General features: G+C 45.2%; 1 protein-coding gene across 1 annotated transcript in view; it reads left to right on the top strand.

Moving 5' to 3' along the window:
- xylt1 (xylosyltransferase I) overlaps positions 1 to 15,216 on the top strand; it is a gene marked incomplete at both ends in the record, with an annotated part of 188,183 nt that overhangs the window by 159,541 nt on the left and 13,426 nt on the right. The gene's annotated exons all lie outside the window — the stretch shown is intronic.

Here is a 15,216-nt window from a genome sequence, read left to right as displayed (position 1 = left end):
CATTTTTATGCTGACAACAGACAAATTTACGTGCCATTAGAGAAGAGGGGAAATGCTTTGCCAACCAGCTACTGCAGTGCATTGCTGAAATCAAGACTTGGATGTTGTCAGGTTTAAAACCCTTGTGACATGTAAAATAAAGAAAGAGACACGGACTTAGAACTCAGTGTAACCTTTGCAAAGGGGAAGAGAACAGTCTCAGAGCTCGCACAGAGACTCCTAACTGTCTTCTTCGCTTGCTCTTCCTCTGCTCAGGCTTTTTATTTGACAGATAATGGCATGACACATGTCATGAGTTCATCACACATTTTTCAGTTAATGTATAGTATTAACTTCATTTACTCCTGCAGCTGCTAAAACAATAAGCATCTATTTTAACAGACTACCAGAAGCAAGTCATGAGTAAAACACGAGGTGCAAAGATAACAATAGGATGGTATGTCTGAGTGTGCCAAGCTCATTAAGCATGAGGCACCCTGCTTCACCAGAAAGAATCAATCTTTGTTAAAGTAATCTCAAACGTTTAACATATGATAAAAGAAAAGATAAGTCATGAACAAATGATAATATATAAATTTCCTAACATTTCCCTACTCTTTATCATTTGTGAAATGAAATTAACATCAGTGATCTGCCATTTGTTTTCACAATTTCAGCAAACACGTCATATTACATTTCACATTAAATTTGACCATTTTCAAAGTTTTCAATCTCCTTCTGAGAGAGTTCTTCATAACTCCCTTTTCCTTGTCTCTGCAAGTAGACCTGATACTGTACAAAAGAGTTGGAAATAGCTTTTTCAATCATATTACGTATACATGGCAGTACACAAATCATTAAAATACAGAATAACAACATTATAGAAATAAAAGGCATTAAAATCTTAAGTAAAATCTGCCACCAAGACCCATTTATTAACCATGAGAAAAAATCAAAGGGAGATGCGTTGCCATCTTTATTCATAGCATCTCTCATGTTCTTAAGTGTAGTCATTGCATCAGAAACATTACCATTTACTTCATCTGGGATATATGTGCAACATGTGGATTTTATCATTACACATACTCCTCCTTGGGCTGCAGTCAACATGTCCAAAACCATACGGTTCTGGAGAACCATGAATCTGAGTGCATCAATCTCTTTATTTTGTCCTTCTTCAATTTTAATAGATGCATTCAGAAACTTTTTAAATCTGTAATCAACTGTTTCCAGTCTCAGAACGTTTTTTCCTACTCCAACCCACGGAAACAATGCCAGGGCAACTTTGTTGGTTATTGACCAATGCTTGTGTTCTTCAGGAACGTCTGATCCTAATATGGGGTCATGTGGTGCAAACGTGACAAACCTCTTGGTGCGATGAGTTGCTCCGATATGTTCCACACTCACCACTAGGGTGTGGTCAGTCACTGTAATAGGAGCACAAACTCCAGTCCAATTTCTCGGCAGGAATGGATATGCTTTCTTCCCACACAACCACCAACCTCCATCCAGTATGAAGGTGCCAGCAGATGGATAAGTGGAACCTATTGCCACCAGAGTTCCCATGTGTTTACAGTTGGCTGTAGGTATTTTCCCCATCGGATGGTTCCCAATTTCTTGGCTGTAACAGCTGGGGAAAGAAATGTCTGGAGGAACCGTCACAAACTGAGACTTTGGTGTGTCTTTTATTTTGAATTTCAAATTGTGAAAGGAAGATCCGTCACATGGATGCCACTGTCGGTAATCACCATTAACTGGATCAACTGAGACACTCCCAGGGTCATATCCCAAACTTGATACCAATGCAAAACATGCTTCATCGTTCCTGTTCATCGGTTTTGCATAGAGTGTTACCTGATGGGACGATTTTGGCATCACTGAGCAAACATAGCAGTTGCTCTTGTTCTGGTTCTTGGCTAACATCGTTGCATAGGAGAACCAGAGGTTGGTGTCTTCTATTTTCTTGGGGTCTTCATCTATCCAGTGATGTACATTATGATGAGCCCATCTTCTTGTACGATTTCTTTTATCTGGTCTTTTTGGGTCTTGGCCTGTGGTCAGGAAGATGACCACAAGAGTTAGGAAACATACTGAGACCATAACACAGCCGTATCTCTGACAGCAAGTCCAGCCGTCATCACGCTGGGGTCTTTGACTTCGAGAGGTCATTGCTGTTCAGACTACAACTCCACCTCAACCCTTAGGCCTAATGAGTAGGGATCAGCTGATTTCTTCACCGACGTTGAGACGAACTGCACTAAAAAACAGAACCCCTTTGTAGTCGGTCTTCCCCACTACTCGTGCTCAGGGTCTGGCACTCGTTGTAGCTTACAATGGCTCAGATGTATCCAACTTGGTCTTTCAGAAATCTTTACGGCAGTGGGTGTGGTTAGGATCACTTGGAACGGCCCATTCCATCTTGGGCTGGCCCAATGCTTCCTCTTTATTGCTTTGATGAACACCCAATCGCCTGGTTTCACTGGTGGCTCCTCCTGTGGAGGAGGAGAATCAGATGGCAGTAAATTTGCATTTAACACTTCCTTATTCTGCAACATCTTTCTCATATAATCTGCTAGAGTCTGTTCTTCATCTGCTACTTCTATTTCAACTGGAAAGATAGGAAGTCTGAAACTTCGCCCAAACATAATTTCAAAAGGAGTTAGACCTGTATCAGTTGGTGTTATTCTCATGTAGAGCTTTACTAGGTCTAAACACTCTGGCCATGGTCTTTTTGTATCTTCCATGCACTTTTTTAATCTCAGTTTCACTGTTCCATTAGCTCTCTCAATTAACCCTGCACTCTGCGGATGATATGCACAGTGATTTTTTAGATTCATACCTAGGTTCTCAGCTACCTTTTTAATTACATTGTTCACAAAGTGCGGCCCATTGTCACTATAAACAACCTGTGGAATACCATTATTTGGAATTATTGTCTTACACAATGTTTTAGCTACAGTTATAGCATCTGCATTTTTTGCTGGGACTATTTCTATCCATTTTGAAAATGCATCAATCAGAACTAGACAGTACTTGTGTGGTCCACTTTGACTAAGTTCAATAAAGTCCATGTGGATTGTCTGAAAAGGATATGTTGGCTTTGGAAACTGATTTCTCTTAGGTCTTAGGTTACCTTGAGGTTATGGCGAACACAGATCACACAGGCTTTACAAAAATTCTTTGAAAAGATATTAAAACCATATGTAGTGAAATGTTTATTTACTATATCACACATCCCCCGGCTTGAGACATGGCCACGCCCATGACTCAAAATCGCAGCAGCTTTGAAAAGTGATTTAGGCAAAACTGATTTACCTTCAACTTCATAAATGTCTTCTGTGTTCAGAACAGCATTTTTGTTTAGCCAAAATTGTTTTTCACTCAAAGGTGCGGCTTTCTGCATGTCCTTTAATACTTCTTTATCTATGTGCGGATTGTCAGCTCCTGTCACATAAATATCAGAGACACCATGGCAACCGGATGCTGCTGCTTTTGCTGTTTCATCTGCAAGTCTGTTTCCATTTGAGATGACATCAGTTCCTCTAGTATGAGCAACACATTTACAAATTGCAAGTTCAGCTGGTAATAAAATAGCTTGTAAAAGTTCTTTTAATAATGCTGCATGCGTAATAGGCTTGCCTGTAGATGTGATCATACCACGTCTATCCCATTGTTTAGCAAAGAAAAATACAGTAGAGAAAGCATACTGACTATCTGTATAGGTTGTAACTTTTTTGTTTTTAGCTAACACACAAGCTCTAGTTAGGGCTACTAATTCAGCAGCTTGAGCAGAGCTGTGTGATAGAAGTTGTTTTGCTTCTATAACAGTGTTTGGTAGGGATACTACTGCATAGCCAGTTTGAGTGTTACCCTTATCATTCTTAGAACAGGAGCCATCCACAAACCAGTGATGACCTCCTGCTAAGGGAATGTCTTTCAAATCTGCTCTTGGCAGTTGCAAGTGTTCTGTTTGTTCTGTGCAGCTATGTGGTTCACCGTCAGCAGCTGTTGGTAAGAGTGTAGCTGGATTTAAAACTGTGCATCTTTTTATCTGAATGTGCGGCTGAGAAAGTAACAAAGCTGTATATGACAAATGTCTAGCTGGTGACAAGAAGGCCATTTTTGTTTGTAGTAACAGCACATCCACTGCATGTGGCACTAATAATGTTGTAGGATGATATAAAATCACATCTGCGGTTGTTTCTACAGCTAACGCTGCAGCACATATTGCTTGAACGCATTGGGGTAAAGCTTGAGCAACTGAATCTAGTCTTTTAGAAAAATATCCTACCGGTTTCATTTTTCCTCCATGAGGCTGCAAGAGAACTGATGACATGAAGCCATTTTTGTTGTCCACTGTAAGGGTAAATGGTTTGTCATAATCAGGAAGTGAGAGCACTGTTGCTGACATTAGTTCATGTTTCAGCTGTTGAAACTGTTTTTCAGCTGCTTATGTCCACTGAAGTTTATCATTCATAGCTATTGGCTTGTCATGAATCAAATTCATAAATTCTTGAGTTTTTTCAGCATAGCTAGGAATCCATGCTCTACAATAATTACACAACCCTAAGAAAGCCATCATTTGTTTCTTTGTTTGTTCTACCTGTCCTCCTCTTTGAGGCTGGTCACCCTGTCTTTGTCTTTGTCTTCCTGATCCTCCCTCATTATCTTCTTTTCTCACAAACATTAATTTTGTTTCTTTTATCCCTTTTCTCCGCTTCTCTGCCTGATCCAGCCATTCTTTAGCTACAGTCAGCTCTTTTTCTTTTCTGTCTTTTTTACTTCCCATTTTACTTGCTGCACTGGCCTGTAGTCTTTCTACAACCTGTTTCCAATCTTCGACCTTAAATGTTCCTTTTATGTCATATTTATTTTTCCATTTTTTTAGGTATTTTACATTTTCTGGGTTTCTATGGTGCATGTATTTCACATCTCCTTCAAATGCCTCTCCCAAAGAGGACTTACTCATGCTCTGACTATTTCCCATTTTATTTTATTAAATTTTATCTAAAAATTATATTTTTCACTCCCTCAAAAGAAAATGCCTCTTTTGGACCACTCCTCTTTCCTTGAGGGACAAGCTTCTAGACCAGCTCTATTGTCTGGTCCGGTCTCTCATGGGGGGTTGTTTCCCAGGAAAATGAGAAGTGTTTTAGATTCTGTTCAGGAGTTACCTAAATTTCCTTAATGATTCTCAGTGAAAACCCTCCACAGCCACTTTACGTTGACACCGTTAGGTTTCAGGTGACTATAAAAAAATTTCACTTCCAATCCATTCACTCACACATTCACACCAAATGTGATCACAGAATTTCTCTATCTTAGGCCTATTTCACCGTGGTCCTTCAGCGCCACTATTCTCAATGGGTCATTTCAGCATGACCATGCTAATTTCTATTCTACCTTAGTGGACTCTAACCCACTTATCTTGAGGGGGACTCTAACCCACTTATCTTGAGGGGGACTCTAACCCACTTATCTTGAGGGGGACTCTAACCCACTTATCTTGAGGGGGACTCTAACCCACTTATCTTGAGGGGGACTCTAACCCACTTATCTTGAGGGGGACTCTAACCCACTTATCTTGAGGGGGACTCTAACCCACTTATCTTGAGGGGAACTCTAACCCACTTATCTTGAGGGGAACTCTAACCCACTTATCTTGAGGGGGACTCTAACCCACTTATCTTGAGGGGGACTCTAACCCACTTATCTTGAGGGGGACTCTAACCCACTTATCTTGAGGGGGACTCTAACCCACTTATCTTGAGGGGGACTCTAACCCACTTATCTTGAGGGGGACTCTAACCCACTTATCTTGAGGGGGACTCTAACCCACTTATCTTGAGGGGGACTCTAACCCACTTATCTTGAGGGGACTCTAACCCACTTATCTTGAGGGGGACTCTAACCCACTTATCTTGAGGGGGACTCTAACCCACTTATCTTGAGGGGACTCTAACCCACTTATCTTGAGGGGAACTCTAACCCACTTATCTTGAAGGGGACTCTAACCCACTTATCTTGAGGGGGACTCTAACCCACTTATCTTGAGGGGACTCTAACCCACTTATCTTGAGGGGAACTCTAACCCACTTATCTTGAAGGGGACTCTAACCCACTTATCTTGAGGGGGACTCTAACCCACTTATCTTGAGGGGGACTCTAACCCACTTATCTTGAGGGGGACTCTAACCCACCTCTTCTTGAGGGGAACTCTAACCCACTTATCTTGAGGGGGACTCTAACCCACTTATCTTGAGGGGGACTCTAACCCACTTATCTTGAGGGGGACTCTAACCCACCTCTTCTTGAGGGGAACTCTAACCCACTTATCTTGAGGGGAACTCTAACCCACTTATCTTGAGGGGGACTCTAACCCACTTATCTTGAAGGGGACTCTAACCCACCTCTTCTTGAGGGGAACTCTAACCCACTTATCTTGAGGGGAACTCTAACCCACTTATCTTGAGGGGAACTCTAACCCACTTATCTTGAGGGGAACTCTAACCCACTTATCTTGAGGGGAACTCTAACCCACTTATCTTGAAGGGGACTCTAACCCACTTATCTTGAGGGGGACTCTAACCCACTTATCTTGAGGGGGACTCTAACCCACTTATCTTGAGGGGGACTCTAACCCACCTCTTCTTGAGGGGAACTCTAACCCACTTATCTTGAGGGGGACTCTAACCCACTTATCTTGAGGGGAACTCTAACCCACTTATCTTGAGGGGAACTCTAACCCACCTCTTCTTGAGGGGAACTCTAACCCACTTATCTTGAGGGGAACTCTAACCCACTTATCTTGAAGGGGACTCTAACCCACTTATCTTGAGGGGGACTCTAACCCACTTATCTTGAGGGGGACTCTAACCCACCTCTTCTTGAGGGGAACTCTAACCCACTTATCTTGAGGGGGACTCTAACCCACTTATCTTGAAGGGGACTCTAACCCACCTCTTCTTGAGGGGGACTCTAACCCACTTATCTTGAAGGGGACTCTAACCCACCTCTTCTTGAGGGGGACTCTAACCCACTTATCTTGAGGGGGACTCTAACCCACCTCTTCTTGAGGGGGACTCTAACCCACTTATCTTGAGGGGGACTCTAACCCACTTATCTTGAGGGGACTCTAACCCACTTATCTTGAGGGGAACTCTAACCCACTTATCTTGAGGGGAACTCTAACCCACTTATCTTGAGGGGAACTCTAACCCACTTATCTTGAGGGGGACTCTAACCCACTTATCTTGAGGGGACTCTAACCCACTTATCTTGAGGGGACTCTAACCCACTTATCTTGAGGGGGACTCTAACCCACTTATCTTGAGGGGAACTCTAACCCACTTATCTTGAGGGGGACTCTAACCCACTTATCTTGAGGGGAACTCTAACCCACTTATCTTGAGGGGACTCTAACCCACTTATCTTGAGGGGGACTCTAACCCACCTCTTCTTGAGGGGGACTCTAACCCACTTATCTTGAGGGGAACTCTAACCCACTTATCTTGAGGGGAACTCTAACCCACTTATCTTGAGGGGAACTCTAACCCACTTATCTTGAGGGGGACTCTAACCCACTTATCTTGAGGGGGACTCTAACCCACTTATCTTGAGGGGAACTCTAACCCACTTATCTTGAGGGGGACTCTAACCCACTTATCTTGAGGGGGACTCTAACCCACTTATCTTGAGGGGACTCTAACCCACTTATCTTGAGGGGACTCTAACCCACTTATCTTGAGGGGAACTCTAACCCACTTATCTTGAGGGGGACTCTAACCCACTTATCTTGAGGGGGACTCTAACCCACTTATCTTGAGGGGGACTCTAACCCACTTATCTTGAGGGGACTCTAACCCACTTATCTTGAGGGGGACTCTAACCCACTTATCTTGAGGGGGACTCTAACCCACCTCTTCTTGAGGGGGACTCTAACCCGCTTATCTTGAGGGGGACTCTAACCCACTTATCTTGAGGGGGACTCTAACCCACTTATCTTGAGGGGGACTCTAACCCACTTATCTTGAGGGGGACTCTAACCCACTTATCTTGAGGGGGACTCTAACCCACTTATCTTGAGGGGGACTCTAACCCACTTATCTTGAGGGGGACTCTAACCCACTTATCTTGAGGGGGACTCTAACCCACTTATCTTGAGGGGAACTCTAACCCACTTATCTTGAGGGGGACTCTAACCCGCTTATCTTGAGGGGGACTCTAACCCGCTTATCTTGAGGGGGACTCTAACCCACTTATCTTGAGGGGGACTCTAACCCACTTATCTTGAGGGGGACTCTAACCCACTTATCTTGAGGGGGACTCTAACCCACTTATCTTGAGGGGGACTCTAACCCACTTATCTTGAGGGGAACTCTAACCCACTTATCTTGAGGGGACTCTAACCCACTTATCTTGAGGGGAACTCTAACCCACTTATCTTGAGGGGACTCTAACCCACTTATCTTGAGGGGGACTCTAACCCACTTATCTTGAGGGGGACTCTAACCCACTTATCTTGAGGGGGACTCTAACCCACTTATCTTGAGGGGGACTCTAACCCACTTATCTTGAGGGGGACTCTAACCCACTTATCTTGAGGGGAACTCTAACCCACTTATCTTGAGGGGAACTCTAACCCACTTATCTTGAGGGGACTCTAACCCACTTATCTTGAGGGGAACTCTAACCCACTTATCTTGAGGGGACTCTAACCCACTTATCTTGAGGGGGACTCTAACCCACTTATCTTGAGGGGGACTCTAACCCACTTATCTTGAGGGGGACTCTAACCCACTTATCTTGAGGGGGACTCTAACCCACTTATCTTGAGGGGGACTCTAACCCACTTATCTTGAGGGGAACTCTAACCCACTTATCTTGAGGGGGACTCTAACCCACTTATCTTGAGGGGGACTCTAACCCACTTATCTTGAGGGGGACTCTAACCCACTTATCTTGAGGGGAACTCTAACCCACTTATCTTGAGGGGGACTCTAACCCACTTATCTTGAGGGGAACTCTAACCCACTTATCTTGAGGGGGACTCTAACCCACCTCTTCTTGAGGGGGACTCTAACCCACTTATCTTGAGGGGGACTCTAACCCACTTATCTTGAGGGGGACTCTAACCCACTTATCTTGAGGGGGACTCTAACCCACTTATCTTGAGGGGAACTCTAACCCACTTATCTTGAGGGGAACTCTAACCCACTTATCTTGAGGGGGACTCTAACCCACTTATCTTGAGGGGGACTCTAACCCACTTATCTTGAGGGGAACTCTAACCCACTTATCTTGAGGGGGACTCTAACCCACTTATCTTGAGGGGAACTCTAACCCACTTATCTTGAGGGGGACTCTAACCCACCTCTTCTTGAGGGGGACTCTAACCCACTTATCTTGAGGGGGACTCTAACCCACTTATCTTGAGGGGAACTCTAACCCACTTATCTTGAGGGGAACTCTAACCCACTTATCTTGAGGGGAACTCTAACCCACTTATCTTGAGGGGGACTCTAACCCACTTATCTTGAGGGGACTCTAACCCACTTATCTTGAGGGGGACTCTAACCCACTTATCTTGAGGGGGACTCTAACCCACCTCTTCTTGAGGGGGACTCTAACCCGCTTATCTTGAGGGGGACTCTAACCCACTTATCTTGAGGGGGACTCTAACCCACTTATCTTGAGGGGGACTCTAACCCACTTATCTTGAGGGGGACTCTAACCCACTTATCTTGAGGGGGACTCTAACCCACTTATCTTGAGGGGGACTCTAACCCACTTATCTTGAGGGGGACTCTAACCCACTTATCTTGAGGGGAACTCTAACCCACTTATCTTGAGGGGGACTCTAGCCCACTTATCTTGAGGGGAACTCTAACCCACTTATCTTGAGGGGGACTCTAACCCACTTATCTTGAGGGGGACTCTAACCCACTTATCTTGAGGGGGACTCTAACCCACTTATCTTGAGGGGGACTCTAACCCACTTATCTTGAGGGGGACTCTAACCCACTTATCTTGAGGGGGACTCTAACCCACTTATCTTGAGGGGAACTCTAACCCACTTATCTTGAGGGGAACTCTAACCCACTTATCTTGAGGGGGACTCTAACCCACTTATCTTGAGGGGGACTCTAACCCACCTCTTCTTGAGGGGGACTCTAACCCACTTATCTTGAGGGGAACTCTAACCCACTTATCTTGAGGGGGACTCTAACCCACTTATCTTGAGGGGACTCTAACCCACTTATCTTGAGGGGACTCTAACCCACTTATCTTGAAGGGGACTCTAACCCACTTATCTTGAGGGGGACTCTAACCCACTTATCTTGAGGGGGACTCTAACCCACTTATCTTGAGGGGGACTCTAACCCACTTATCTTGAGGGGAACTCTAACCCACTTATCTTGAGGGGAACTCTAACCCACTTATCTTGAGGGGACTCTAACCCACTTATCTTGAGGGGAACTCTAACCCACTTATCTTGAGGGGGACTCTAACCCACTTATCTTGAGGGGAACTCTAACCCACTTATCTTGAGGGGGACTCTAACCCACTTATCTTGAGGGGGACTCTAACCCACTTATCTTGAGGGGGACTCTAACCCACTTATCTTGAGGGGGACTCTAACCCACTTATCTTGAGGGGGACTCTAACCCACTTATCTTGAGGGGGACTCTAACCCACTTATCTTGAGGGGGACTCTAACCCACTTATCTTGAGGGGGACTCTAACCCACTTATCTTGAGGGGAACTCTAACCCACTTATCTTGAGGGGGACTCTAACCCACTTATCTTGAAGGGGACTCTAACCCACTTATCTTGAGGGGGACTCTAACCCACTTATCTTGAGGGGGACTCTAACCCACTTATCTTGAGGGGGACTCTAACCCACTTATCTTGAAGGGGACTCTAACCCACTTATCTTGAGGGGGACTCTAACCCACTTATCTTGAGGGGGACTCTAACCCACTTATCTTGAGGGGGACTCTAACCCACTTATCTTGAGGGGGACTCTAACCCACTTATCTTGAGGGGGACTCTAACCCACTTATCTTGAGGGGGACTCTAACCCACTTATCTTGAGGGGGACTCTAACCCACTTATCTTGAGGGGGACTCTAACCCACTTATCTTGAGGGGGACTCTAACCCACTTATCTTGAGGGGAACTCTAACCCACTTATCTTGAGGGGAACTCTAACCCACTTATCTTGAGGGGAACTCTAACCCACTTATCTTGAGGGGGACTCTAACCCACTTATCTTGAGGGGGACTCTAACCCACTTATCTTGAGGGGAACTCTAACCCACTTATCTTGAGGGGGACTCTAACCCACTTATCTTGAGGGGGACTCTAACCCACTTATCTTGAGGGGGACTCTAACCCACTTATCTTGAGGGGGACTCTAACCCACTTATCTTGAGGGGGACTCTAACCCACTTATCTTGAGGGGGACTCTAACCCACTTATCTTGAGGGGGACTCTAACCCACTTATCTTGAGGGGGACTCTAACCCACTTATCTTGAGGGGGACTCTAACCCACTTATCTTGAGGGGGACTCTAACCCACTTATCTTGAGGGGAACTCTAACCCACTTATCTTGAGGGGAACTCTAACCCACTTATCTTGAGGGGAACTCTAACCCACTTATCTTGAGGGGAACTCTAACCCACTTATCTTGAGGGGGACTCTAACCCACTTATCTTGAGGGGGACTCTAACCCACTTATCTTGAGGGGGACTCTAACCCACTTATCTTGAGGGGGACTCTAACCCACTTATCTTGAGGGGGACTCTAACCCACTTATCTTGAGGGGAACTCTAACCCGCTTATCTTGAAGGGGACTCTAACCCACTTATCTTGAAGGGGACTCTAACCCACTTATCTTGAGGGGGACTCTAACCCACTTATCTTGAGGGGGACTCTAACCCACTTATCTTGAGGGGAACTCTAACCCACTTATCTTGAGGGGGACTCTAACCCACTTATCTTGAGGGGGACTCTAACCCACTTATCTTGAGGGGGACTCTAACCCACTTATCTTGAGGGGAACTCTAACCCACCTCTTCTTGAGGGGAACTCTAACCCACTTATCTTGAGGGGGACTCTAACCCACTTATCTTGAGGGGGACTCTAACCCACTTATCTTGAGGGGGACTCTAACCCACCTCTTCTTGAGGGGGACTCTAACCCACTTATCTTGAGGGGGACTCTAACCCACCTCTTCTTGAGGGGGACTCTAACCCGCTTATCTTGAGGGGAACTCTAACCCACTTATCTTGAGGGGGACTCTAACCCACTTATCTTGAGGGGGACTCTAACCCACTTATCTTGAGGGGGACTCTAACCCACCTCTTCTTGAGTCTGGTTCTTGAAACGAAATTGTTTCTCACGCTTTCTGGTCCGTCCTCCTTCAGGTCCAGATTCCGTCAATCCACCGCTGGCAGATGGAGGGGACTCCCTGTCGCCAGCCTGGCAAAGAATTCACTTCCCAGGTCTTTTCTTCGGACTGTCCTAGCAGGTCCGGCCGTGCACGGGCTGTGGCTTGGCGTCTTCCTCCCCCTGTCAGCAGCAGATGTATGGGAATCCGGGTTACGGCACCAAAAGATGTCAGGTTTAAAACCCCTGTGACATGTAAAATAAAGAAAGAGACACGGACTTAGAACTCAGTGTAACCTTTGCAAAGGGGAAGAGAACAGTCTCAGAGCTCGCACAGAGACTCCTAACTGTCTTCTTCGCTTGCTCTTCCTCTGCTCAGGCTTTTTATTTGACAGATAATGGCATGACACATGTCATGAGTTCATCACACATTTTCCAGTTAATGTATAGTATTAACTTCATTTACTCCTGCAGCTGCTAAAACAATAAGCATCTATTTTAACAGACTACCAGAAGCAAGTCATGAGTAAAACACGAGGTGCAAAGATAACAATAGGATGGTATGTCTGAGTGTGCCAAGCTCATTAAGCATGAGGCACCCTGCTTCACCAGAAAGAATCAATCTTTGTTAAAGTAATCTCAAACGTTTAACATATGATAAAAGAAAAGATAAGTCATGAACAAATGATAATATATAAATTTCCTAACAGATGTCTTTACTTTTTTTGCATCTAAATGATAAAAAGACAGAGGTCATGTTTTTCCAACCCAGTGATGTCTCCATAGCCGATATTGATCTGGGTCCTTTAGGTCCAAATCTGACTCAGAGAGCAACAAACCCGGGTGTGAGAATAGACAGTGACCCTAAATAAAGATGTGCATGTCACGTCGGTTGTGAAGTTCAGCTTTTTCCAGGTGGGACAATTAGCGAAGGATAAACCTCTTCTGTCTTTGTGCCACTTTGCGATTTTAATCCATGTTTTTATCACAGCTCGTTTGGACTGCTGCAACGCACTTTATGTTGGTCTCAGCCAGTCGTTACTGACGCCCCTTCAGTTGGTTCAAAACGCTGCTGCTCGACTTTTAACTGGAACTAAAAAACGAGAGCACACCACTCCGGTTTTATCTTCACTTCATTGGCTCCCAGTTCCTTTTAGATTTGATTTTAAATTTCTTTATGTTTCTAAATGCCCTCATGGCCATCACAAAAACAAAATCACATCTTTTCAGTAAGAAATATAGAAATAAAAATAGGAATGACTTTTTTTTTTTTACAAGGAAAGCTTCAGTAATGTTTATTATTTTGTGGGCCAGATCAGGTGGAATGAAAACCGACGGCCTGGTGATTCTCTGCTGGCGGGACGATGCAGCTCAAGCTGCCTTAATCAGGTTTTATTAATCTGGAATCTTCTGATCAAGTAGTGACGTCAGCTGTGTGTATGCGTGTGTGTGTGTCCTAATGCTTTGCGTGCATGTAGGATTCCGGTGGCGCCAGATGGATGGGTCCGTCCCCATGTGAGACGGACCCATCCATCCATCGTAGCGGCTCGCTGCATGGAGGTTCTGTGCAGTTCGCCTTTCTCTCGCTGCTTCGCGTCTCCTGGTTGGAAAAGTGTGAAAACTTAGTGAAGAGCACAGAAAGCAAACGGAAGAGAAGAGAAGAGTGGAAAGGAAGAGGCGAGTGGGAAATAAAATCCAGAGAAATCCTTGTGGGTGTAAATATTTGCTGTTCTGCTTGTCAGGGGAGCGTTTAGCAGGACGGGTTGACTCCGCTGGAATACTGATGGGGCAATGGCGCTGTGTGTGTGTGTGTGTGTGTGTGTGTGTGTGTGTGTGTGTGTGTGTGTGTGAAGGAGGAGCTAGGAAAGCATCAGGAAGTACGCAGAGAGCAGCTGTGTTGGTTTCCCAGCAGTGCCCACCCCGGCTGCCTTTCTGTTTTTCCAGAAGTCGCTCCGGCCGGCTGCCCTGAGGGCCCTGAGGGCCTGAGGGCCGGCCCTCCTCCACATGTGAAGCGACAATCTTCATCATCATCTTCAGCTGGCTGGATGACTCAGTTCAACTTTCCTCCACAAACTTTTGCTATTTCGTTCTGTTTGGTTGAAACCTGGACTGATCCTGATGTTTAGAAGCTGCCGGCACGCTGGAAAGCAGAGGAACCCAAACTTTTAGACTTCCTCCCTCTTCCTGATACTTTTCATCTAAAGAGCTTACGGTGGTTTTCTGTCTTACCGTCCTGTCCAGCATCCCAACCAGCCAGTTCTGGCTGATTTCAGCTGCAGTGAACTCCACCACAGAGCCGCTCCGTCGGTAGCTCCGTATATATAATGAAAAAGAAACGCCCACATTCTGGAGGCTTTATTGTATTTTCACCAGATACTGTTGCATGAGAACACCGTTACTCCGTGTAAAATTTAGGATAACCATTCCTTGCTAAAAAGCTGAATGTTACTGATTTGGCAATGTAGCAGGACACGTTGCCTAGCAACGCTTTGTTTTGACAGGGGGGGTCTCTCCCTTTGTCTCAGGATATTAAGTGCGGCCCTGGTTGAATGAACAGTGAGGATCACTGCATAGTAGCTCAGAAGCAGCGCTTCATGGGAATTATCTGCCAAGTTCACACACGTCTTTGACCAATTGGATTTCTGTTAAAGGTCATTGAATTAATGTCCACTGTGTCACACACATACAGAGCACATTGACTCCCCACTAACCTTTAGTGCAAGCACACATTAACATCCAGCCACATTAGCATGTCCAAGGCTGCTCCTCCTCAGACCTTATTCTCTTCTTCTGACACTATCAGCCCTGAAATGTTGCACTGCTAGGTAGGTCAGCAGGTATCAGG

The sequence above is a fragment of the Telmatherina bonti genome (assembly GCF_933228915.1).
Source record: "Telmatherina bonti genome assembly, chromosome: 3".
NCBI lineage: Eukaryota > Metazoa > Chordata > Actinopteri > Atheriniformes > Telmatherinidae > Telmatherina > Telmatherina bonti.
The sequence above is the reverse complement of the archived record's forward strand: the minus strand, read 5'-3'. Positions and strand labels throughout refer to the sequence as shown.